Raw genomic sequence first — 24,220 nt, forward strand, 5'->3', positions numbered from 1 at the left:
CAAGTGGCACTGCTAGTGACAGCCACATTCACTTGTATCTGCGTCCTCAGGACACAGATACAAATTAATACTATAGGGTGTAGGCCACGTTAAGCCTGCAGGCTATAAGGCGCTGGGAAGACTCCCTGCACAGGCCGGCGTGATGGCGTCACTGCATCACGCTGGTCTGCGCAAGTGTCCCTCCCAGGGGCTGTGCAGCGCTCCGTCCATCGCGGGAATGGGGCATGGTAAGTACTATATTATTTTTCTTTTTTGGGGGGGCGCAGGGTCGCAATATATAGGGGGATTGCAGTGTATTACTATATACAGGGGGGATTGCTGTATAGCACTTCTACAAGGGGCTGTGTGTGGTGCTATATACAGGCGGCTGTGTGGCAAAATCTACAGGGGTCTGCGTGAGGTGCTATCTACAGGGAGCTGTGGAGCACTATCTACAAGGGGGGCTGTGTGGCACTATCTACAAGGGAGGGAGGCTGTGCGGCACTATATACAATGGAGGGGGGCTGTGTGGCACTATATACAAGGGAGGGGTCTGTGTGGTACTATATACAAGGGGGAGCTGTGTGGCACTATATACAAGAGGGGGCTTTGTGACACTATCTACTAAGTGGGTGCTGTGTGGCACTATCTACTAAGGGGGGCTGTGTGGCACTATCTACTAGGGGGGACCGTATGGCACTATCTACAGGGGGCACTATCTACAGGGGGCACTATCTACAGGGGGCACTATCTGCCACAACAGCAGAGGGGAGAAAAGGGTCGACATGTGGAATTTCAACATGTCCAATCTTTTTGTTCATTAGTACTGTAGATAAGCCGCTTCATGAGGAGTCTGAGAATAGCTTTCTCTATTCTTCCTATTGAAAACATGCATGCTCAGCCGAGCCAAGCGTGCATGTGTATGGGGAAGCCGTTAGAAATAAGCTGTCGGACGAATGATCTAAAGTGTATGGCCAGCTGTAGACTAAATAACAGCATGCAATGTCAATCAGCTGCTTTTAAGGCCAGCGGGATATTGTTGTGTATTAAAATAAGCATGGGCTTGCAGGACAGGGACTTAATATTACCACTTTACAAAGCATTATAATAATATTTTTTATTTATATAGCGCCAACATATTCCGCAGCACTTTACAGTTCAGGGGGTACATTATACAGACAAAATCAGATATTACATATTGACAAAACTAATTTGCAATTCAAGCAAGAGGAGTGAGGACCCTGCTCACAAGAGCTTACAATCTATGAGGAAATAAGGGAGACAAAAAGTGTAAAAAATGCTTAAGTACAATGGTCCAGCCATCTTTTATACATATGGGATAGTACACATAAAGCTGCATGAGCCGGTCACCAGCCAGTGTCAGTGTATGACAGACATGAAGTGTATTAGGGTGCAAGGAGTGTGGGGGATACTGCTGAATGAAGGTGCCTCATTACTAATGTAAAGGGGGCCAGGGAAAGGAATTAGATTAGGGAATGTTATAGGTCTGTCTAAATAGATGTGTTTTCAGGGCACGTCTAAATCTATGGAAGTTGGTAATTAATCTGATTGTCTGTGGTAGCGCATTCCAGAGGACTGGTGCAGCACAAGAAAAATCTTGGAGACAGGAGTGGGAGGTTCGGATTATGGTGGATGTTAATCTGAGGTCGTTGGCAGACTGTAGAGCGCGAGTAGGCTGGTAGACAGAGATGAGGGAGGAGATGTAAGGATGTGCAGCCCTGTGGAGAGCTTTGTGGGTGAGGGTAATAAGTTTGAATTTAATTCTGAATGGTATGGGCAACCAGTGTAGTGACTGGCAAAGGGTAGAGGCGTTGGTGTAGTGGTTGGTCAGAAAGATGAGCCTGGCTGCTGAGAGGGTAGAATTTAGTGAGTGGAAGGCCGATTAGTAATGAGTTACAGTAGTCAAGACGAGAGTGAATCAGAGCGATAATGAGGGTTTTGGCTGTTTCCACAGTAAGAAAAGGGCGGATTCTGGAGATGTTTTTAAGGTGAAAGTAACAGGAGCGTGAAAGTGATTGAATGTGTGAAGTAAAAGGAAATTCTGAGTCAAAAATAACCCCAAGACAGCGGGCGTGCTGCCTAGGAGTTATGGTAGTGCCACACACCGAGATGGAGACATCAGGTTTAAGCCTGGTTTACACGAGCGTGTGCGTTTTGCGCATGCAGAAAAAGGCTGCGTTTTGCGTGCACAAAAGGCACTTAACAGCTCCGTGTGTCATCACCATATGATGCACCATCATTATGACACTCAGTTTGGATGTTTGTAAACAGAAAAGCACATGGTGCTTTTCTGTTTTCATTCATCCTTTTCAGTGCTGTTGCGCGAATCACGCGCATCACACGGAAGTGCTTCTGTGTGCTGTGCGTGATTTTCACGCACCCTTTGACTTCAATGGGTGCGTGATGCGCAAACAACGCACAAATATAGGACATGTGAGTTTTTCGCAGCGGACTCACACTGCGCAAAACTCACGGACTGTCTGCACTGCCCCATAGACTAACATAGGTCCGTACAACACGCGTGAAAATCACGTGCATTGCACGGACGTAATACACGTTCGTGTAAACAAGCCCTTAGGGAGGTTAGTAGATGGTGGGAACACAAGGAGCTCCATTTTAGAAAGATTCAGTTTCAGATAGAGAGAGAGAGGACAAGATGTTAGAGACAGTGGACAGACAATCACTGGTGTTCTTTATTAGAGCAGGGGTGATGTCACGGGAAGAGGCATATAATTGGGTGTCATCAGCGTAGAGATGGTACTGGAAGCCAAATCTGCTGATAGTTTGTCCAATAGGGGCTGTGTAGAGAGAAAACAGAAGCGGACTTAGGACTGATCCCTGAGGAACCCCGATAGCAAGTGGAAGAGGAGAAGAAGTAGAACCAGCAAATGACACACTGAACGAGCAGTCAGAGAGATAGCAGGAAAACCAAGAGAAAGCCGCGTCTGTAAGGCCAATAGAGTGGAGCATGTTAAGTAGGAGTTTGTGGTATATAATGTCAAAGGCTGCAGAGAGATCCAGAAGAATCAGGGAGAGTATTTGGCATTAGATTTAGCCGCCAAGAGATAGTTTGAGACTTTAGTAAGGGCAGCTTCTGTGGAGTGTAGAGTGCGGAAACCATTAGTGCGGCCTAATCTGGAATATGCAGTTCAGTTCTGGGGTCTACTTCATAGAAAGGATGTCATGTAGTTGGAAAAAATATAAAGAAGAGCAACTAAACTAATAAGGGGCATGGAGGATCTTCACTTTGAGGAAAGATTAAAATATTTATTTAGTCTTGAAAATAGATGCCTATGTGGAACATGATTAACTTGTATAAGTATATAAATTGCCCATACCTAAAATATGGTGAAAAGATATTCCATGTAAAATCTCCCTAAAAAGACAAGGGGCACACTCTCTGTCTGGAGAAAAAAAGGTTTATCCTCAAGAGGCAACAAGCTTTCTGCACTATAAAAACTGTGAATTTGTGGCATAGCCTATCGCAGGAGCTGGTCACAGCAGAAACAGGAGATGGCCATAAAAACGGCTTAGATAATTGTATAGAATTCTTGAATGAATGTTGATCCTGTCTGATCGCCACTTGGGATCAGGAGGGAAATTTCTCCTTTTTAGGGCAGATTGGTTTATGCCTTATAGATTGCTTACCTTCCTCTGGATCAATAGGGGTTAAACTAAATTCTTAAATTCACCCATACCCCTTCCCCTTATCTACGTCCTCTCCCATCCCTTGGTTAAACTTGATAGACATGTGTCATTTTTTTTTACTCTATTAACTTATTAACTATAAGCTACCTTGTAGCTAAAATTAAAAAAATAGAAAAAAAGAGCATGATTCAGTAAATATTTTTAATTAGTAAAAAAAGATAGGTGATTCATTTCCTTTAAAAGTATTTCTGTCTAGTTCACCTTAAGAACGCTGCTCAGAATAGTTGATTAAGTATTTGATTTTCCTTCTAATCTATGTAAAAGCAATATATCAGCTGAGAGAAGTACAGTATTTACTTGACAAAACATTATAGACACATTTAATTGGATCACAGCTTGAGTTCCTACAAAAGTGAGCTTGCCCTTTGCCTTTGCATACTTAGGAAATTTCATCTACATTCCCGATTGCCATTGATCTCTCTGTATTTCATTTTAAAATCGATACCTATAGCCACCGGTAAGCTGGATTCTTGGACTGCAGCTTGTTGTGGATTTAAGAGGAAGAAAACCCACATACTGAGCGTAGAGTCGAGCCACCTGGACAGACAATTAGACGAAAATTTCTGCTGCATAAAAATAGGACATTTATATTGATTTTGATTGATTCCTGGGGTTTTCTGAAAAAGGAGATCGATGGGATAAAGAAGTTTAATGTTACAGCTGAAATTTAATAAACCACAAGGAAGGGAGGAGGAGCATTGATTTCCGACATGGAATGCTAAGACCTATTAAAATACATTGAACTTCACCTGTCATCTAGTTGATGACATGGTACAACTTATGATTCAGAAACTTAACAACAAAAAGGGGCTAATCTAGGGTCCACGGAAATGCAAATTTATAAAAAAATTTGAATAAAAAATTTAGAGCAAGGATTGAATACAAAATTACTGGTGCTATTGACAGAAGCTTTCTTAGTGAAGGTTTGTCTTTTTTCTTCATGTATAACACACCACTGCACCACCTGTCATTTTCAAAAGCAAAGTCAGTTTTGCCAACCAGCCGTGAATGACAAATAAAGCTTTATATGAAACACAAGGGCATATTATGTGCTATTGTAAGTTCCCCTAAGTGCTAATTTATCTGGCTTGTTCTCTTTAGCAAACACATGCACAGACACAAAATAATCCATCTAATTAGGTAGCTTTTTAGCAGAAAAACAAAGCAAGATTATTTTTCTTCAAACCTTATAGAGATGTAGATGATATAATAAAAACATATTTAGAAAATCTAATTATTTAATAAAGACATAGAGACCAGTAACCGTAACAATTATGAAATAAACAAATCTACTAGGTTTAATTTTTCTGTAGAATATAATTTTTTTAATTTTTTTTTATTTTAAACTAAGAATTTGTTAGACATGTTCTTTTTAAAATAATAAATAACAGTAATTTAGGAAAGTATTTTTATTCCAATCAAAACAAAACAGAGTTTTCTTGTTATATTTAGTGTAATAAATTACAAAAATAGATACTATGTTATTTTTCTTGGTACATATTTTAGATAGTAAACTGTATATAATGCCTCTTTCTGTTTGTATGTTGCTTTTTTTGTACAAGCAGTCAGCTGCTATTCACAATAATTGCCGAGGAAGCCAATTATAGTTTAAATAGGCCTACTTGAGCACAATTGAGCGTATGGTGGTCAAAATTGTCTGGCATACAAGCCATGCACAAAGCCAATGTAATTTGTAGTATGTGAAACACTGGAAATATTAATAAAGAAGCAATGAAGTGGCAGTGACCTAAAAAAGTGCATCTTTTGTGTTGCTTTGTTATGTTCTAAGATGGAGAAGCAGAATGTATATATATTATTCTTTGAATATTTACAGAATTAATTTATAAGTGCAAAACTAGTCTATTTTTCGAAATAAAAAGCATAATTCATATTTATTAAAAATAGCCAAACACAGGAGTAGATTCAAAAGGAAGAAAAAGAATTGAAAAAAAAATGTAAGCTTGCCATACACGGTAGATAGCTGTTGGCCGAACGATCGTTCAGTTGACACCTATTCCTCCTGACTTCCCCAAACACATGTGGCTCTAGTCTGGCAGCAGCGTATCTACCAACAAACAAAAAGATCAGGCACTTTGAAATTCAACATGCCCGACCGTTCTTTCTACCAACATCTGCCGTCGGGATAGAGTTGAGACGCCGCAATGCACATTAGATGGTTGGCTGCTCTCACCAAAATCAGTGGGTTTAACCGATGACATATAACTAATGTGTATGGCCACTTAAGGATCAATTCACAGTACATATTATGTGCACTGTTGAGGTTTACACTAGTCAAATTTCCTGCCGTATTCACTAACATACCTTTTAGGCCAAAATCACACACACAGTTGTGATGCAATTTTTGGCTTCGTTTTTTGTTCCAAAAGCCAGAAGTGGATCCAAAATGAAGGAAAGGTATAAAGAAAAGACGGATGCACCTAATTGCTTTTGTGTGCACTCTCGTGTTTGGCTAAAAAAAAAAGGGTGCCAAAAACGGCACCAAAAACAGTATAAAAACTGTGTGTGAGATCTCGGCCTTAGACAGTAATGACCAAAGCGTATAGCAAAAGGGTGACATTTGACATACCTTTGGCAAATATATTAGAGGATCCAGCAGCCCAAACTGTATAGGAAAGCATAGTTTAACACAATACTGGCCCTCAAAGGTCCAATAGGACTGATTTTGTAACCAAACAGTTGCCACGATTCTATTTCAAATGGGTTGATTCACAAATGATCTATTTGACCTTATTGATGATCTGTCCGATGTGCAATAATAACAAAGATTATGATGCAGTTAAAATTGGCCATGCACATGTTCTGCATATATTTGAGATAGGCCCAAGAAACCCTGCTCATACACTGAATATGAAGGATAACAAATGCATGCCAATAGTCAGTGTCTATGTTGAGAGAGTGGTAATTCCTTTGACCACACAGTGCAGTTTTGATGCAGTTCTCGCATGCTACCCCCTTCATGGTTGATCACACTGCTAGCATGTAAAAAAAACATTGCCAGTAAATTCCCTTTTTGGGACAAGAGTTAATTAATTTATTTATTTATAATTCATTAAAATTAACATTCCAGTTATTGCAAAATATCTATTTACATATGTTGTGTATTGGTAAATATTAAAATAATGAAAAATGTTAAAACATTTGTACAGTTGGAAGAATAATTTTGTATCTAATACAAAATCAGGGAAAACGAAAAATAATAGCTATGGCAAAATAGATAATCTAATGATGTTCTCACTAGAAAGAATAAATCCAATTGTTAAACTTGTTTATAAGTGTGTTCATTAGATTTCCTTTAGTCTGCTTTTTTCCTGGTAACAACTCTGGGTCATGGTCTGTGTCTGTACTGCGGCTTAGACAAATTCACTCACCTCTTAAATCTCCAGCCAAAAAGTGAAAATTCAAGCCTTACATTTTGTTGTTCTTCATTACTCAGACTGGGTGGGGAAATAATCTCGTCTAAGCTAGAAAAGCTGGCCATAGACATAATGCTTTGGCCATGATACAACATGCATTCCAAATTTTATTTTTAAATGGAACATGTCAGGTATGGGGCATTCACGAAAATATTTTTTACATAATATAAACACATTTTTAGTTTTCCATTAGAAATTTAATCATATTATGGGATGTTGTGTTCATTTGCATTGCCCCACACATATTTTTCTTGCACAATATTAAAATAAAACTCATATGATGGTGGCAGGAGATACTTTTTGGATGCGTACTCTACCTAAAACCCTTAACTCCATTGATGCTTTCACAGATTCAACTTTTACCCTATTTTTTTCTTACGTTTGTCACTTGACAAGTTTTTGGTAATGTAAGGATTTAAAATCCAGTAGTGAAAAAGTGAAGAGCTCTTGGTGCCAACAAATCACCATATAGAAAGACAACATTTTTGTTGTTGGGAATAGTTTATTTCACGTAAAAAGAAAAATATTAAAAACATATAATTCTGTAAATAGAATATTCTCTAAATAAATATGGCACCTGATTTCTTCAAAATACTTACCTAAATCTAATTTTACATATAAGTGCACCCACATTTTTCTTATTGCTTTAAACTAATGACCAATATATGGGCTAGAAGTAGCCAGTCAAATAAAATCTTGATGTTTGCCTGTGCCAAAAAAAGTAGGGTTATTGAGCTACAAGCTATAATTATATAGAGTTCCTTGTACAACCACATATAAGTATACATGAGGAGTTGTAAGAAATAAGTGCAGCCTATTAAACATAACACCAAATTGTACCTTGGCTAGTAGGCAGGAAATTGCAATAACTGCATGTAAAATAAATAATTGAGGACATTCACATAAGTGTAAAGATTGCCATGGACATGCAATGCCTGTCAGCCGAATGATTGTTTGGTCGACAGCTACAGAGTGTTGGCTCTGCTCTAGACTTGCATATTTGCCTTGTGTGGAGAGGGGATATGAAGTTGTCAGATACCTCTGGTGGCACTTTAATTGAGGAAAACGCAGGTTAAGACAAGGAGACAATGAGGTACCATCAGAAAGTCCCCAAAGAAAAGATATTGTTGTCGTACCCTGTCAAAATTGGTGTGGCATGCCGATTAAAAACGACACTCTAATAAATGCTAATATTGTGAAATCATTTAAAGGGGTTTTCCGAATCGTTATTTTTTTTTTTTAAATCATTTCAACACTTCTGTATTAATATATTATTGCACGGTGTATAACGTTTTCTTGTTGAAAAAGTTTTACCTTTTGGAGATTGTTTACCTCGCTATCTTCTTTACTCTCCTCTTCCTGTGTTTGTCCTCCCAGCATGCAATGCGCTGGCAGCAGGGACTTACTCCCCCTACTCCACCCAGCTCTAGTAACTGAGTAATCTCTGTCTCCATTTTAGTGCAACAGAGCATGTGTGGTGGACGCTGATTGTGTGTCAACCACGCATGATCTAAATCGGATGATGAAATTGTACAACACATAAACACGTGGTACAGTCATGTCACTTGCTGCATGACCGTACACTCGGAGGACAGGAAACTTGGAGATAATGGACGGGCGGCAATTTCGAGTCAGCAAGCGGTCATGTGACTGAGGATGAAATACGCTGCTACAAACATCGGATTCAACGTACGTATATTACAAAATGTATTATTTTGCATTGTTTAGTTAAAAGACATATGTTCTTTAGGGGTTCCGGAAAACCCCTTTAATGTGCACACTGACATCATCAGGTGTAACGACGAGAATAGCTGGCATAAAAGCTACTATTGGGGCCAGCACTTAAGGGTGCCCACCATTCATTTAGTGATTACAGTCGATAATGGAAGGGGAGAGTGTAATTTAGGTACAGGTCACTAGAATATAAAGAAAAGGAGGAAAAACACAGAGAACCAAGTGTAGAACTCATTTCAAGATTTTCAGGTCCAGAACTCACTTGCAGTTGGTCATGGCCATGGAGGAGTGGGGAACTATTCTAAGATTAACTATGAGATCCAATGGTTACTTGTTACGCCCCTAGACATACAAGTGTTACCCTCAGTGCCCACTAAACTAAAATAACTAAAATAATTATTCAGCTTTTTTATCCAGAGTCTAATTCATATAATTATTGGTTTATTTAGGAGTATCAATCTAAAATTAAAATAGAGTGAGTCATAATTAAAAGATATATATAAAAAAAATATTATAAAATTTTTAGATATATGGATGTCACGAGGGTCCAACCCATGGAGGAATCTGTAAAAAACTGTTCTTACTCTAGCACACGCATTCATTTCAATAGGCATAGTTCATTTGTAAACCGCCTGAAGAAGGAGCCTTTGCGCTCTGAAAGCTTGCATATAGAACTTTTATGGTTAGCGAATAAAGGTATCATACCTATTATACTTTTGTCTTTTTTGACACAAAAGTATTTAACATTTCAATAGGCATAGTGTAATGCTTGCAGGGGAAATGGTTGCCGGTGCAGGTATCTCTGGCTTCCTCTATCCTCTAGCAATAATAGCAGTAAGAGGGTTTTCAGATTTACATTTATAAAAGCCTCTCTGGCTAATCACGTTAAAAACATTAGGAGATTGATACTTACTTATGGAGCCATGTGACAATAGTCCACCCATACCTTTTCTTTAATTTGGTTAAGGACTCCAATTTCTTATGAAATAATTTCAATACATTATCGCGACATGGTAGCAAAACCCTTAACAGACTGTAAGTCATATTACAACCACTCAGTGGCCACATATAGAAACATACAAACTCTGCCCTTTTTATGTACAGCTTTTTGTTGTTTGGAAAATTCTTTTGTCAATTAAAAAGTTGTCCGGACTTAAAGAGGCTCTGTCACCAGATTATAAATTCCCTATCTCCTACATAATCTGATCGGTGCTGTAATGTAGATAACAACAGTGGTTTTTATTTTGAAAAACTATAATTTTTTAGCAAGTTATGAGCTTTTTTAGATTTATGCTAATTCGTTTCTTAATAGACAATTGGGCGTGTTTTTACTTTTTACCAACTGGGCGTTGTACAGAGGAGTGTATGACACTGACCAATCAGTGACCAATCAGTGTCATACACTTCTCATTGTTCCAGCCCATTGTTACAGTGTGATTGTGCAGTGAAAGAAGCTGGGCTGGAACAATGAGAAGTGTATGATGCTGATTGGTCACTAATTGGTCAGCGTCATACACTTTTCTGTACAACACCCAGTTGGTAAAAAGTAAAAACACGCCCAGTTGTCTATTAAGAAACTAATTAGAATAAATCTAAAATTGTTTATAACTTGGTCAAAAATGATAGTTTTTCAAAATAAAAAACACTGCTGTTATCTACATTACAGCGCCGATCACATTATGTAGGAGATAGGGCACTTATAATCTGGTGACAGAGCCTCTTTAACCAGCCAGAAAGATGCCAATATGACACACTTTTTTTGCATACGTCTGCCTCCTTGAAGCCTTCACAATAAGTTCTTGTTGTTGATATTGATATTGATGTACAGATTTCCTGCTTAAAAAAATATATCGGATTTATCAATTTAATACTTCAATAATAGATCATGATTGATCGTGAGTTTAGCTCAGTACATAATATGCAAACAGATGGCAGGGAGACAAAGAAGAGGGAAGTAAGAAGGAACCTTACAGAACTACCTGGCACAACAGACAATGACTTTTTGATCAGATCAGATTGTGATACGTTCCAACAAGTTGTGTCTTTGTGTTCAGAACTGTCTGATCTTGTTTAGTTGATTTAGTAGATAAGTCAGTATTAGGTACAACTGTACAACTGTGTTAACATAGATGTTTTCTAACTTTTCTATATTGTCATGCTTAGAAGGATTTGGATTTGTATATCCACTCTCACACCTACTATTTATGAGGCGGGTGGCTGCTAAGTATTATCATTGCACATATATGGCTTATTTAACCCCTTAAGGACGCAGCCTAGTTTGGGCCTTAAGGCTCAGAGCCCATTTTTCAAATCTGACATATTTCACTTTATGTGGTAATAACGTCGGTATTCTTAAACCTATCCAAGCGATTCCGAGATTGTTTTCTCGTGACACTTTGGGCTTCATGTTTGTGGTAAAATTTGGTCGATATTTTCCGTCTTTATTTGAGAAAAATTGCAAAATTTAGAGAAAATTTAGAAAAAATTGCATTTTTCAGAATTTAAATGCATCTGCTTGAAAAACAGACGGTTATACCACCCAAAATAGTTACTAGTTCACATTTCCCATATGTCTACTTTAGATTGGCATCGTTTTTTGAATATTATTTTATTTTTCTTGGACGTTACAAGGCTTAGAACATAAACAGCAATTTCTCATATTTTTAAGAAAATTTCAAAAGCCTTTTTTTTAAGGTACCTGTTCAGTTCTGAAGAGGCTTTGAGGGGCCTATGTATTAGAAACCCCCATAAAGCACCCCATTTTAAAAACTAGACCCCTCAAAGTATTCAAAACAGCATTTAGAAAGTTTTTTAACCCTTCAGGCATTTCACAGGAATTAAAGCAAAGTGGAGGTGAAATTTGCAAATTTCATTTTTCTTTCTGAATTTCAATTTTATTCTATTTTTTTTCTGTAACAAAGAAGGTTTTACCAGAGAAACACAACTAAATATGTATTGTCCAGATTCTTCAGTTTTTAGAAATGTCCCACATGTGGCTCTAGTGCGCTCGTGGACTAAAACACAAGCCCCAGAAGCAAAGAAGCACCTAGTGCATTTTGGTGGTGCTTTTTTATTAGCATATATTTTAGGCAGCATGCCAGGTTTGGAGAGGTGTTGAGGTGCCAAAACAGTAGGAATCCCCCAAAACTGACCCCATTTTGGAAACTGCACCCCTCAAGGAATTCATTTATGGTTATTGTTACCATTTTGACCCCGTAGTTTTTTCACAGCGCGTATTTGAATTGGGCTGTGAAATTAAAAGAATGACAATTTTTCCAATAAGATGTCATTTTTGATCAGAATTTCTTATTTTCACAGGGAACAAAATGCCCCATTTTGTTGCCCAATTTGTCCTGAGTGCGGCAATACCCCATTTGTGGTGATAAACTGCTGTTTGGGCCCATGGGAGGCCTCAGAAGGAAAGGAGCGCTATGTGTTCTTAGGAGTCCAGATTTTGCTGGATTGGTTTTCGGGTGCCATATCGCATTTGCAGAGCCTCAGAGGTATCAAAGCAATGGAAACCCACCAAAAGTGACCCCATTTTGGAAACAAAACCCCTCAAGGAATTTATTTATGGGTGTTGTGACCATTTAGACCCCACAGTTTTTTCACAGAACTTATTTGAATTGGGCTGTGAATTTAAAAAAAACAAACTTTTTTCCAATAAGATGTAGTTTTGGCTCAAAATGTCTTATTTTCACAACGAATGAAATACCCCATTTTGTTGCCAAATTTGTCCTGAGTGCGGCAATACCCTATTTGTGGCCATAAACTGCCGTTTGGGCCCATGGGAGGTATTAGAAGGAAAGGAGCGCTATGTGTTCTTTGGAGCCCAGATTTTGCTGGATTGGTTTTCGGGTGCCATGTCGCATTTGCAGAGCCCCAAAGGTATCAAAGCAATGGAAACCCACCAGAAGTGACCCCATTTTGGAAACTACACCCCTCAAGGAATTCATTTATGGGTGTTGTGACCATTTAGACTACACAGTTTTTTCACAGAATTTATTTGAATTGGGCTGTGAATTAAAAAAAATGTAATTTTTTCCAATAAGAGGTAGTTTTGGCTCAAAATTTCTTATTTTCACAAGGAATAAAATACCCCAATTTGTTGCCCAATTTGTCCTGAGTGCGGCAATACCCCATTTGTGGTGATAAACTGCCGTTTGGGCCCATGGGAGGCCTCAGAAGGAAAGGAGCGCTATGTGTTCTTTGGAGCCCAGATTTTGCTGGATTGGTTTTCGGGTGCCATGTCGCATTTGCAGAGCCCCAAAGGTATCAAAGCAATGGAAACCCACCAGAAGTCACCCCATTTTGGAAACTACACCCCTCAAGGAATTCATTTATGGGTGTTGTGACCATTTAGACTCCACAGTTTTTTCACAGAATTTATTTGAATTGGGCTGTGAATTTAAAAAAAAAATATTTTTTCCAATAAGAGGTAGTTTTGGCTCAAAATTTCTTATTTTCACAAGGAATAAAATACCGCATTTTGTTGCCCAATTTGTCCTGAGTGTGGCAATACCCTATTTGTGGTGATAAACTGCAGTTTGGGCCCATGGGAGGGCTCAGAAGGAAAGGACTACCATGTGGCCTACTGGGAATTTTCTGGTGATAAGTCGTGTGTGCAGAAGCCCCTGCGGTATCAGTACAGTTGAAACCCCCGAGAAGTGACCCCGTTTTAAAAACGACACCCCTTAAGGAATTCATCTAGAGGTGTAGTGAGCATTTTGACCCCACAGGTATTGTGTAAAAGATAATGCGCAGCAGATGGTGCAGAGTGAGATTTGCAATTTTCTATATATATGCCATGTCAGTGTCCGATATATTGTGCCCAGCATGTGCCACCGGAGACATACACCCCATAAACTGTAATGTGGGCTCTCCCGGGTACGGCAATACCCTACATGTGGCTGTTATTAGCTGCCTGGGCACACGGCAGGGCTCAGAAGGAAAGGACCACCATTTGGCCTACTGGAGCTTTTCTGGTGCTAAGTCTTGTACGCAGAAGCCCCTAAGGTACCAGTACAGTTGAAACCCCCAAGAAGTGACCCTGTTTTAAAATCTACACCCCTTAAGGCATTCATCTAGAGGTGTAGTGAGCATTTTGACCCCACAGGTATTGTGTAAAAGATAATGTGCAGCAGTTGGTGCAGAGTGAAATTTGCAATTTTCTATACATATATGCCAATTCAGTGTCCGATATATTGTGCCCAGCATGCACCACCGGAGATATACACCTCATAAACTGTAATGTTGGCTCTCCCGGGTACGGCAATACCCTACATGTGGCTGTTATCAGCTGCCTGGGCACACAGCAGGGCTCAGAGGGGAAAGATGAGGAGGGGTAAGCTGTGCGAAGTGGATCAGAGCGAGTAAAACTGGGGTAAATTAAAAATAAAGGTATGGATGATAAATTTTAAAACACTCTTTCATACAGAGCTCTGGTTTTTCGGGACACGCGTCACATTGATATATTGTGTCCTTCCTTATCCCCCTCTTATAGCAGACTCTGCACCTCTTTTGACTTTTTCCCTTCTTGCCAGTTTGGGGAACTTCTCCTAAAAAGTGTTGCCCTGGTACGATGCCTGTGGCCCCGCTTCCAGAAGTACTGTAAGGCTTCAGGACTTGATCTGACAAGTCCACCCCTCCCATGTACCTATTGTAGTCCAGGATGCAGTCTAGTTTGGGGGTCTCTGTACTGGTACATGGGTACTGGTGTGGCATCTCCCTGGTCTTGTACTTGACACACAATATGTTGCTGCTAGATTGTGCCCTGCTCTCACCCCTTCTGAGTGTTTGCCCAAGCAGAGTCTTAGGGAGGCCTCTCAGGTTTCTTCTAGCAGTGCCGCATGCCGCTGGACTTCTGGAAGCGAGGCAGTTGAAGAGTGGGACGCTGGTATAAAAATTATCCAGGTAGAGGTGGTAACCCTGGTCCAGCAGTGGGTGTACCAAATCCCACACAATTTTTGTATTAACTCCCAGTAAGGGGGGGCATTCTGGGGGCTGAGTACTGGTGTCCTTCCCTTTATATATCCTAAATTTGTAGGTATACCCTGATGCACTCTCGCACAGCTTATACATCTTCACGCCATACCTTGCCCTCTTACCCGGCAGGTACTCGCGGAATTGAAGCCTCCCTTTCAAATGTACCAGGGATTCATCTATAGAAATACACTTCTCGGGGGTGAATGCTGGGAAAACCAGGCACTGAAATGGTCTAATAGGGGTCTCCGTTTATACAAACGGTCAAAACTGGGGTCATCTCGGGGTGGGCGCGGCTCATTATGAGTATAATGTAAGAAGCGAAGTATTGCCTCATATTTATTTTATTTTTTAGGTTACAGTTCAGTTCTGAAGTTGCTTTGAGGGGCCCATATATTAGACACCCTTATCAAACACCCCATTTCAGAAACTAGACCCCTCAAAGTATTCACAACAGCATTTAAAAAGTTTATTAACCCTTTAGGTGTTTCACAGGAATTTAGAGCAAAGTAGAGGTGACATTTAATTAATTTAATTTAATTTATTAGGCACCATGTCCGGTTTGAAGAGGTCTTGTGGTGCTAAAACAGTGGAAAACCCCAAAAGTGAACCCTTTTTGGAAACTAGAGACCTTGAGGAATCCATTGTAGTTTTCTTGGGGTGCATGCGACTTTTTGATCAGTTTTTATTCTATTTTTAGGTGGCGCGGTGATTAAAAAAACAGCAATTTTACTATTGTTTTTTATTCAATTTTTTTTACAGCGTTCACCGTGCGCTATAAATGACATATTCACTTTATTCTGCGGGGCGAAACGATTACGGCGATACCAGATGTTTATAGTTTTATTTTATGTCTTATGGCGTTTGCACAATAAAATACATTTTGTCAAATATAATTTATTTTTTGTGTTACCTTATTCTAAGAGCCATAACTGTTTTATTTTTCCATCAGGAAAGTCGTGCGAGGACTTATTTTTTGCGTAACGAACTGTAGTTTCCATCAGTACCATTTTTAGGTACATGCGACTTTTTGATCTCTTTTTATTCCATTTTTTGGGAGGTGAAGTGACCAAACAATTGTGATTGTGGTACGGTTTATTACTATTTTCTCTTACGGCGTTCACCGCGCGGGATAAATAACGACATCATTTTGTAGTTCAGGACGTTACGGACGCGGCGATACCAATTATGTATAGTTTATTTGTTTATTTATATATTTTTATTAATAATAAAGAACTGATAAGGGAAAAAGGGGGACTTTTACTTTTATTACTTTTAAATCTTTTATTTTCTTATTTTTACACAACTTTTTTTTACTTTTTCACACTTTTTTTACTTTGTCCCACTAGGGGACATGAGGGCAGGAGGCTCTGATCGCTATTCTAATACACTGCACTACATACGTAGTGCAGTGTATTAGAGCTGTCAGCTGTTCGCTGACAGCAAGCATAGTGGGTCCTGATTTTGTCAGGACCCACTAGGCTTCCGTCGATGGCGTAGCCAGAGTCCATTGTTAGGATTCTGGTTGCCATAGTAGCCATCACGGCCCGCTATCGTGTAGCAGGCCGGCGATGGCAGCTTAACCCCTAAGAAGCCGCGATCGCTATTGAACGCGGCTTCTAAGGGGTTAATCGGCGGGGGCCACCGCGATCGGTCCCTGCACACTAAGCTGTGATAGCGTGCTGTCAGAAACAGCAGTTATCACAGCTCAAGCACGCGCCGGGATTAAATGGCGCCGTGTTTACTCAGGTCAGTACTATTACTGACCTGAGCGCGAACGATGTACTTAGCGCAACGTAATAGTACTGACCTGAGCGCGAAGGGGTTAAGGGCGCTAGTCACATTTATAGAAGCCATATTTGTATGCAATGATAATACTAAGCAGCCACCCCCCTCATGAATAGTAGGTCTGAGAGTGGCTGTTCATCAGTATTTTGCCCCTGTGCAATCTTGCTCTATGTAGCATTGTGGCTTGTCTATGTCCTGCTAAGACCCGCTGCTTGAACCTGCTCTTGTATCAGTAAGTATGGCCTGTTCAGTGATTTTTAAGTACAGTAAAAATAATTTCTTTCTCTGTGATTTGTTCATGCAATCCTTTAGGAAGAAAACAACTATCTAATTATATTTAGAATTTATTTTAATTCAGGACGCTTTTTTAAAGTTCAATTATATTTTTTTAACAATAAATTAATTTATCCGCCATTGTATATATACACAACGTAGGATTAAACTGTCTGCCCAAGAGATGTATACTTAACTCTCAATAGCGTCCTCTGGCTCCTGGCCGGCGCTCCATTTCTCCTTCACTCCGGTCTGGTTGCGGTCTCCATCGCGGTCGCTCTCTGCCTGCCTCTCGGGCCGCATGCCACACTGACACTTCTTCCCTTAAAGGGTCAGTGTGCTCCAAATTATCCAGCCATCTATGTAGAGTTTAAAATAATCTCTCTTCTATTTAGTAGGTTCCTCCTAACTTTCTATTGAAACCCTTCATTGTCAGTTGTTTGGGTTACCTGTGATTTGACCATGCCTGTACTTTTGACTATCCTTGCATGCCGCCTGCCCTAACCTCTTGTTTGTTATCTGTGACAACCCTTTGCTGTCTGCCCTAACCTCTTGCTTGTTGCCAGTGATGACCCTCTACCACTTGCCCTGACCGTTGGCTCAGTTAACCATGAGTAATCCTCTACCACCTTTCCTGACCTATGCTGTATGCTGACCCTGTGTCCAGACAGCTGTTTCTAAACCTCTCCTGTCCACATTGGCCATTGCCAAGGGAGACTACTCTGGGGGTAGCAACCTGGCGATTCTCAGCAGCAAAGTCCAGATCCCTGTATAGGGGTTAAAAGATGAATACCTAGGGATACCTTAGACTCCACTACCTAGATTAGCCCCAAGCCAAATCCCTTGGTGACGCAGTAGGTCCACACCATCCTCTGTAGTGTTATTTTCCACATGACCTTTGACAGAATGTCGGGTGCCCGGTGTTTAGAGACTTCTGTGAAGCCTTGAGAGAAGACACAAGCAGTTTTCACAGCTTCTGTCTTCTCTGTAATCATGTACACAGTGCTCGATGAGCGCTATTAGTCCTGGTGGTCATGTGACTGGTCACATGAACACAGGGATTCGTGTTGTAGGACTCTACTGCTGGGTTTAACTAGACCCAGCACATCCTCAGCAGTTACAATAGTCACTATAACAGGGCTACATTTTTCCTTGTAAACTAGTGCTGCTATGCTCTAGGCCGGCTAATAACTTATGTGTAAAATAAATTAAAGGAAATAATAAAGTCTGTCAAAGATCTATTCTGACCTTTTTAGGGTCAGACGATAATAATAAAAAAATAAAAGTAAAAAAAGCAAAAATAAGTTCAATAAAAAATACACATAAAATACCCCCCAAAAAAACACTCCCCGCCGATCAATGTCAGAATACCCTGACCCAAATACCCTAAAACAGACGTGTAATATATTAAAATGTACGGGCTATTATAACTATCACAAATAAAAGTATTTTTTCGGGTAACACTTTATTATGACCAGAAAACATTTACGAAAAAGTGAAAAAGAATACTTTTTACTATTTTTTTTTAACTATAAACCTAATTTTTTTTTTAAAAAAGCAAACATTATTTGTATAAAAATGCTAAGAAAATAAATCTGCACTTGTTCACGAAAAATCACGTCACTAGCCCAATAAATAAAAAGTTATAGCCATTTAACTAACGTGTACTAAAAATGGTGTCTGATCCTGAAGGCTCAAAATAGCCTGGCCCCGAACCGGTTAATATGTCTCGGGAATAAAACCATCTTGTCTTCCAAGTTATAGTTTGATCATACAACTTATCTGAACATATCACCCTAAGTACTCCTGTTCACCACTTTCCAGAGACGACTATTCTTGACGGTCTCCTTATTTTGTATATTATTACGATTTTTCTTTTATTTTTAGACTGACAGCACAGCATCTATCTTGCTGTTGTCACATTCAGTTAAAATGACCTTCCCTAAAACCTGCGGCCAGTCCATATGATGTTGGCACAGCAACGACAAGAAGCTCTTATTGCCGGTATGTACAGTAAGTCTTATACTTAACAGTTAGTAATCATCCCTGCCGGTGGTACAGCGGCCATCGTATGGGGAGGACAGAACGCCGAGGTGAGGGCAGGGAACCACAACGGTCATCGCTCTGGTGTACGCATTTGGTTTAAAGGTACCATTTGTAGGTGACCAGGCGACCGCCGGATCAAGGTCAGGAGGTCGGGTAGTTTTGAAGCCCGAGTTGCTGGTGACCCTGGGGTGCCCTAAGTCACTGGGGGTGGGATCCCACTGAGTGAAGGCACATTTGCACGCACCTTTATTCTCCCTGCCTTCTGGCTGGGAGATGAGGAATTTTTATACCTGGCAGATGTCCAGGCTGTATCACAGCGCACATCCACTTATTTCATTTTGTTTTTTTCACTGTGTGTTTGTCACATTTTGTTACAAGGATTTTGGGATGCAGTGCCCTTTTGGGACCCTCCTGAGGTCTAGGGGGAAAATGTGTGGCCATCTGGTTACTTTTCCCCTGCAACCCGGCCTCCCTTCTTCGGAGGGGAGGTGCGATCTTGATGCAGGCTCCTAGGTGGACACTGGGGTGGCAGCCCAGGCAGAAGCCTAGGAGTGTGTTTGGGTCTCCCTAAGCTTCGGCGAGGGGGGATCATCGCTCCTCGAGCCTCTAGGCCTATAGTTTGGAGGGTCGGGGAATGGTTATGCGGGGCCTCTCTCTTTTAAGAGAAGGGCTGCGATAGACCGCATCCTTGTGCACTTTTTATGCACTTGGGTGATAGAAAGCACGGCTCGGGTTTTCAATAGAAAAAAAAAAGTCTTATACTTAACATACTATATTACAACATAAATAATGGAAATGTAGGCCATTTTCACACGACCGTATTCTGTCCGTGATATACGGTCTGCATGTCGGCCACATTTCCCAGACCGAACACAGTGCAGGGAGCCGGGCTCCTAGCATCATAGTTAGGTATGACGCTATGTGTCCCTGCCTCCCCACAGAACAACTGTGCCGTGCTTTAAACATGATTACAGTACTGGACAGTTTTCCCGCAGTGAATCAGTGACTCCTGGCATTGTACATAACTATGATGCTTGTAGCGTTGCTCTCTGCACTGTGTTCAGGCCGGGAAATACTGCCGACACGCGGACTGTATATCACGGTCAGGGGCGTAGCTAGAGGCTCATGGGCCCCGATGCAAAAATTCTTACTGGGCCCCCCCCCCCCGCAAACTTCTCATGGCCGACGGTCTGCTTTCAGCTGCATCGCTGGGTCTCCTAAGTGACCCAACAATGCAGCAATAGCAGCCGGGGGCGTCACTAAGGCTGGGTTCACACACCCTATTTACGGACGTAATTCGGGCGTTTTAGCATTGAATTACGTCCGAAAATGCGGCTCAAAAGCGTCGGCAAACATCTGCCCATTCATTTGAATTGGTCTTACGATGTTCTGTGCCGACGGTCATTTTTTTTTACGCGTCGCTGTCAAAAGGCGGCGCGTATAAAAGTGCCTGTCACTTCTTCAGACGTAAATGGAGCCATTTTCCATGGACTCCATGGAAAACCAGCTTCAGTTACTTCCGTAATGGACGCAGCAAAAGACGCCTGCACATGCCATTACGGCTGAAATTACGGTGCTGTTTTCTCCTGAAAACAGCACAGTAATTTCAGCCGTAACAGATGCTGCCGTGTGAACATACCCTCAGGGCTTAAAATGTCCGGGAAATAGCCCCAATACATATGTGTCCGCCCAAAAAAAATGTGTGTATATGAGACAGCATAGCATATCTATAGCACTACGACCCTATAAACTATGGATAGGATTAGATACAGTGGCTGAGCAGACAGTATCACACATGATAGGATTAGATACAGTGGCTCAGAAGGCAGTATCACACATGATAGGATTAGATACACAGCTCAGCAGACAGTATCACACATGATAGGATTAGATACAGTGGCCCAGCAGACAGTATCACACGATAGGATTAGATACAGTGGCTCAGCAGACAGTACCACACATGATAGGATTAGATACAGTGGCTCAGCAGACAGTACCACACATGATAGGATTAGATACAGTGGCTCAGCAGACAGTATCACACATGATAGGATTAGATACAGTGGCTCAGCAGACAGTACCACACATGATAGGATTAGATACAGTGGCTCAGCAGACAGTATCACACATGATAGGATTAGATACAGTGGCTCAGCAGACAGTATCACACATGATCGGATTAGATACACAGCTCAGCAGACAGTATCACACATGATAGGATTAGATACACAGCTCAGCAGACAGTATCACACATGATAGGATTAGATACAGTGACCCAGCAGACAGTATCACACATGATAGGATTAGATACAGTGGCTCAGCAGACAGTACCACACATGATAGGATTAGATACAGTGGCTCAGCAGACAGTACCACACATGATAGGATTAGATACAGTGGCTCAGCAGACAGTATCACACATGATAGGATTAGATACAGTGGCTCAGCAGACAGTACCACACATGATAGGATTAGATACAGTGGCTCAGCAGACAGTATCACACATGATAGGATTAGATACAGTGGCTCAGCAGACAGTATCACACATGATCGGATTAGATATAGGGCCCAGCAGACAGTATCATACATGATTGGATTAGATACACAGCTCAGCAGACTGTATCACACATGATAGGATTAGATACAGGGCCCAGCCTTGCTGACATTGCGGCTCCAGCGCTGGACCCAGGATAGGTAAGAATAATAATTTTGCTTCTTTATGTGTTACTGATTATTTTTGTGAGTTTGTGTTTTTTTACAGGTTCGGTTGTTGGACTTCGGATTCGAGGACTTCAATGACGGTGTTTTTTTTATTCTCAATAAAATGGTTAAGGAGGGTTGTGTTTTTTTATTTCAATAACATATTTTTTTTATGTGCTTGTATCTTTTTAAAATTTATTATCACCGCCTTAGTAATGGCCGCTGGCTGATTGACAACCTCCATTACTAAGGCGAGGCTTAATGTTAGCCGGTGCAGAGGCTACACTAACCCCCATTATTACCCCGGTACCCACCGACACCAGGGGTACTGGGAAGAGCCGGGTACAAACCAGTACCCGACCATCTGTAGTGACGGGCAGGCACCGGGGTGGCCGCAGGCTGGTAGTATTAGGCTGGGGAAGGCCAAAAACAGTGGCCCTTCCCACCCTTGTAATGCTGCCTGCTGCTGCTGTGTTGTATCTGGCTGGCTATGAAAATTGGGGGGGACCCGACATCGTTCTTTCCAATTATTTATTTATTTTTTTTTTTTTTAAATGACGTGGGGTCCCCCCCATTTTCATAACCAGCCAGATACAATAAAGCAGCAGCAGGCAGCATTACCAGGGTAGGAAGGGCCACTGTATTTGGCCTTTCCCCTCCTGATAATACCAGCCTGCGGCCACCCCAGTGGCCGACCATCACTACAGATGGTCAGGTACTGGATCGTACCCGGCTCTTCCCAGCACCCCTGGTGGCGGTGGGTACCGGGGTAATAAAGGGGGTTAGTGTTAGCCTCTGCATCCGCTAACACTAAGCCCCGCCTTAGCAATGGATGCTGTCAATCAGCCGGCGGCCATTACTAAGGCGGTAGTAATATAGTTTAAAAAAAAACCACAAAGACATAGAAAAAATATTTGATTGAAATAAAAAAAAAAAACACAACCCTCATTAACCATTTTATTAATTAAAAAAAAGCTGTCATCGAAGTAGTCCTGGAATCCTCCGTAGTCCAACGACCGAACCTGTAAGAAAACACACAAAAAATGATTAGTAACACATGTGTTAGGGTATGTGCACACACACTAATTACGTCCGTAATGGACGGACGTATTTCGGCCGCAAGTACCGGACCGAACACAGTGCAGGGAGCCGGGCTCCTAGCGTCGTACTTATGTACGACGCTAGGAGTCCCAGCCTCGCTTCCGGACAACTGTCCCGTACTGAAAACATGATTACAGTACGGGACAGTTGTCCTGCAGCGAGGCAGGGACTCCTAGCATCGTACATAACTATGATGCTAGGAGCCCGGCTCCCTGCACTGAGTTCGGTCCGGGACTTGCGGCCGAAATACGTCCGTCAATTACGGACGTAATTAGTGTCTGTGCACATACCCTAAGGCTTAGATACAGGGCCCATGTGTGATACTGTCTGTGGGACCCTGTATCTAAGCCTACCACAAGGTAGGCTTAGATACAGGGCCCAGCAGACAGGATCACGCATGGGCCATGTATCTAAGCCTACCATGTGATTGGCTTAGATACAGGGCCCAGCAGACAGGATCACACAATCTGTGATCCTGTCTCATGGGCCCCCTAAGCCTGCTACATCGTAGGCTTAGGGGTTGTGCAGTCCCTAAACATTGATGGCCTATCCACAGGATAGGCCATCAATAGCTGATGTGTCGCCCGGGACCCGCAAATCAGCTGTTTTGAAGGGGCCGCAGCACTCGTACGAGAGCTGCTTCCCCTTCATTTCACTACTCGCCCACACTGTGAATCGCCGACACCGATTCACAGTGTGACCGGAATGAAGTGACAGGAATGAAGCGGAGCAGCTCTCGTACGAGCGCTGCGGCCCCTTCAAAACAGCTGATTGGCGGGTCCCGGGAGTCAGACCCCGCCAGTCAGGGCTAACCTTACCTTCCTCTTCGGCTGCGGCGGGAGTTCTGTCGTCTCGATGCTGCGCACAGCACTTGACGTCAGGACCTCCGCTGCCATCCGGAACCAGGAAGGTAAGTAAAGTATGTTACTATAGTAACAGGGGCCCGCGGCCCGAGTTACTATAGTAACTTTTTATTGATGTGGTGCGGTGGGCCGTGGGCCCCCCTGGCTTCGGGGCCCGGTCGCAATTGCGACCGCTGCGACCCCTATAGCTACGCCAGTGATCACGGTCATGTGAATTAGGCCTTGAAGTTAACATAAATGTAATATATAGCATGTAAAGAAACATGATACCTATAGGGATTCAGTTAGGTGATCTTAAGTACTCACCGTCCACAATGGGCTTCAGAATCCATTTTCCCCATATCAAGGACACTCAGAATTGACAACACAAATTTAATCGAAAGGACATAGGAAAGCTGTATTCTGTAAGGCAATATTGCTACCAACTAGAGATGGTAGAATCAACATGCCAGGTATGGGATACGAAGGAAAAACATTAAAGATTCACTCATAACAATCTAGCTTAAATGTCTTACCTAAAAGAGATAGACAATACTTGTAAAGTGAAATTCGGCACTTGCCCTGTTAAAAGTATTTCTTTATTGCATCTTT

This window comes from Rhinoderma darwinii, chromosome 1 (genome assembly GCF_050947455.1).
Source record: "Rhinoderma darwinii isolate aRhiDar2 chromosome 1, aRhiDar2.hap1, whole genome shotgun sequence".
In the NCBI taxonomy this organism is placed as follows: Eukaryota; Metazoa; Chordata; class Amphibia; order Anura; family Rhinodermatidae; genus Rhinoderma; species Rhinoderma darwinii.